The sequence below is a fragment of the Lichenostomus cassidix genome, chromosome 3 (assembly GCF_008360975.1).
Source record: "Lichenostomus cassidix isolate B80296 chromosome 3, HeHo_3.0, whole genome shotgun sequence".
Taxonomy (NCBI): Eukaryota; Metazoa; Chordata; class Aves; order Passeriformes; family Meliphagidae; genus Lichenostomus; species Lichenostomus cassidix.
Genome location: NC_139483.1, coordinates 57235375 through 57239001, shown reverse-complemented (window position 1 = coordinate 57239001; position 3627 = coordinate 57235375). Strand labels below are relative to the sequence as shown.

General features: G+C 37.2%; 1 long non-coding RNA gene across 1 annotated transcript; it reads left to right on the top strand.

Annotated features, from left to right (window-relative positions):
• The first annotated feature begins 1502 nt into the window (after positions 1–1502).
• Positions 1503–3358, top strand: LOC146439787 (uncharacterized). Its single transcript, XR_014851308.1, has 2 exons — positions 1503–1672; positions 2331–3358. It is a non-coding gene; the product is annotated as an uncharacterized LOC146439787 (long non-coding RNA).
• The last annotated feature ends 269 nt before the right edge of the window (positions 3359–3627 follow it).

Here is a 3627-nt window from a genome sequence, read left to right as displayed (position 1 = left end):
CATTCTTTACTTGGTGCACTCTGTGAAGGAGGCAAGTGAAAATACAAATGTAAATATGAAAATAATAATAAAAGAAAGAAAGCAGACCTCTGCCAAATACTTCTCTACCATGCAAAAAGCCTCCAAAACAAGGAAAGAGAGAAGTCAGGATGGTGCACTTGCTCCTGTAAGAAAGCTGAAAAAAACAAACAAACCTGCAATTATGGCACAGTTTTCAGCAACAAAGATTCCTTGTAGGAAGCATGGGCAAGATTTCCATATAAGCCTGTCCAGATCCAAAGTAGTTCTATTGATTTCAGTAGTTTCCAAAGGCCTATATCAGTCCTTTGTCCCATGGAACTATATAGAAGGATTTAGGTTTTTGTGTCATAGGTAATTTTTGTGCAATCTTTTAAGGTTTGTGCAAAATAGTAATAATTTTCCAAGCAAAAAATACAAAAAAACTTTTTTAAACATGTCTTTGGAACTTTCCTAATATTTTTTTTTGTTTCCAAGTTCTATCAGAGATCAATAAATAAGCAGAGTATTTTAAAAATTAAACAAAAAACATACCCATACTTTAAGTACTACAAAAAGCAAAATTAAAACTGTGTATCAAATTACAAACATAAAGCTGTGTCAAATGCAAAATAAAAACCTCTTTAAAAATGCCTATGTCACACAAGACTGCAGTGTTTTAAATACGGTTCCTTTCCTGTCAATTTTTGCAATTGTAATTTTCTTAGGGGTTTATGTTAAGGTTCATTTGATTCTATTTCTTAATTAGCCAAAACATCTACTAAAGATATGCAAGCAAAAACTTTCAGTTGGGAAATTTAAATCACCATATCTTGTTGTTAGACTTTGTTATTTTAATATACAGTTAAGAAAACATAGCAAGTCTTTGTTTCTAGAGATATTATATTGCATTGCAGCAGGCATAGTTCCCCCTATTTTGGGGATAAAATGGCCATGAATATATTTGTTCTGCAGGGCAAAGCCTATCAAATATGCTTTATCCTCTTAAGCACGTGTGCCTGTACATATGGACTCCTACTGATTATTTTGGGGGAATGCCCTCAGCTGATTTGAGTCGCCATGATTCCCTGACATAGTTTTGTCAAAAGAAGTCAAATAGTTTCACTGAAAATATTAATCACAACAAAATATTTACATTTTTTAATGTAAATATGACAGCAAAGGGGACATGCCAGCCAGCTAGTCCTCTAACTAGTCTTATTAAGCAGCTAGGAAAAAGGAAGCAGGAATTGCATGAGGACTGAGCTAGTAGTGGCACTGATTACTAAATCTGATGGACTGAATACAAGGATTTTTTCACTTTTTTGTGCAGTGTTGTCCCAACAACTGACAACATTGGAACTGATGAATATTTTGTTCCAGTGGCTTTTACCTTAGAGGGTACAAGTGTACTTACAGAAGTAACTCATGGAAGACATTTGAAGCACTGTGGTCACGCTTGTTATCCTGACTCGTGTTACAGTCTCAGCTTCATACTTCTTGATTTCTAACACAGATTTAAACAATAAAAGGGGGGAAATATTTAATATGGTTTGGGAGTACCAATCAAGGTGGAAATTATGGGAATGGCATCCACTGGCTGCAGAAAATTTGGAAAGCAGAACAAGGAGAGATCACACTTCAGTAAAATGTCACAGAGGAAAGAAGCACCCAGGTAAGGTAAGCTCAGCAGGCCTAAATTGGAAAATATCATGAAGCTAATGACCTGCATTTGTTAGCTTCTACCTGGTAATTTTGGAGTCCTGTTTTCCTGTACTTTGCTCTATTATAGTTTTGTTTTGTTGGGTTTTTTTCCATGCAGAGAATATTCTAGAAAGTGTAGAAAGAGGCAAATGCAGCATTATGGAAACAATCTCATGGAAGAATATTATCACAGATTGACATGCAGTGACCTTTGTCTTCCGTCCTTCTTTTCTCCCTTTCTTTTTCTTCCTCAGATGAGAAATTGTAACGGAGCTATTGCCTGACCAGCATGGAAATGGGTAGATTTGAGATGCATGAATAAAACCCCTAATCTTTAAATAGGGTTATTATGGACTAACTCTGAGATTTAGTCACTGAATAATCCAACTTCAGTCTTCACCAACACACACCATTTCATGCTCATGGCAGAGCAATCTAAGAGCCTTGCTTCAGCAAAGAGAGAAAGAGCTGAACTCATAGCTGCCTTTGCAGCTAAAAATACTGTGCTGCCACATGACATTTTTTGGCAAGGAGCTGAAAGATTTTCATTATGCAAGGCAAACTGGTGGCATTGTACTTGCATGGCTCACAACCACTTTGCAAAGACCACCCTCTCTTTCTCTCCACAGATTCCCTCTCTGCACCAGCCTTTGCCAAGGAATCTGGATTTCTTTCCCAGAGAGTCTTCGAGCATAGATTTCTTCTATGCACCACTGGCCCTTCCCGTAAGGATAGCTAGCTGAAATTTTCCTCAAAGGGTGGCTTCCAATGGAGGAAGCCTTTCCAAGAACAGTAAACACACCAAGTTCTTGCCCATTGCATCAAGAATCCTGTTTCAGAAAACACTGTGACAGTAAGCCTGATTTCAGTCTGTCACATGTGATTGCACAACATGACACAGCGTGAAGATTTGAGACAACTAAACAACAAAATGCTGACTCTGAATCAAACATGGAAAGCACTTATTTTCAGCTCCACCATCTGCTATCGGTTTGCAGTGTCTTTCCCAGCTGAAAACACAAGGCAGATTGGCACAGAAGGAGCATTCCTCTGGCTGGTCACACATTGCAAGATACAATTCTTTTCTCTTCTTGTGGCTAGCCCATTTCTCCTTTTTTTTTCCATAATGAAATATGCTGGTTTGTTCAAATAAATCATGATAACTTAAAAATCAATTCTCTAGGAAAAATATTCTCTAGCATCCTACCAGGCAAAATAATGGTATTTCACTCCTTCCATCAAAATAAGCATGCAAAAATTAACAACTGAGTTACATAGATTGGTTGAACCTTTTCTGCTGAAAGTTTTTCAGTGGTGACCCTTTTTGGTTGCTGGATGATCTCCAAGATCATTAACTCTGCTGTCATTAACTGATAAACAGGGAATAGTCAGAATAACAAGAAATTCTTTTAGTTAGCAAATAACTGGAAAACATAGTCACTTTGGGGTATTTAATGTAGAAAACAGCAAAGGAAAACAAAACAAACCAAATAATCTCTAAGTTTTTCTGTGGAGGCAATGTGCCCCCCAACTATTTGCTAGCTGGGGTTCAGATCACTCTTTAGAATAAACTGTTTATTCCTTTAGAGCCCTGATTTGGAGAAAAGGAACTGATCTGAACTTATTTCATTTTTAATAAAGATCTAAACCACGTGGACATTTGCTGCTTTCTTCCCTGAACAAGATGTTTTTGAGTTAAAACCCTGTCTCTGTTGACTTCACTGGGGCCATGATTTCACCCCAGCAATTATTCTAAAAGCATTACTCATTTAATAAGCATACCACACTAATTCTCTACTGTTTCCGTATGAGCATCTCCCAATGCCAATGTAAACCCACTGCACAAAGCTACATTAAAGCAATATTTATGGTTGAAATCTCAACACAAAAGTCAGGAAACTCAGAGTTATGGTTCCCCCAGCCAAC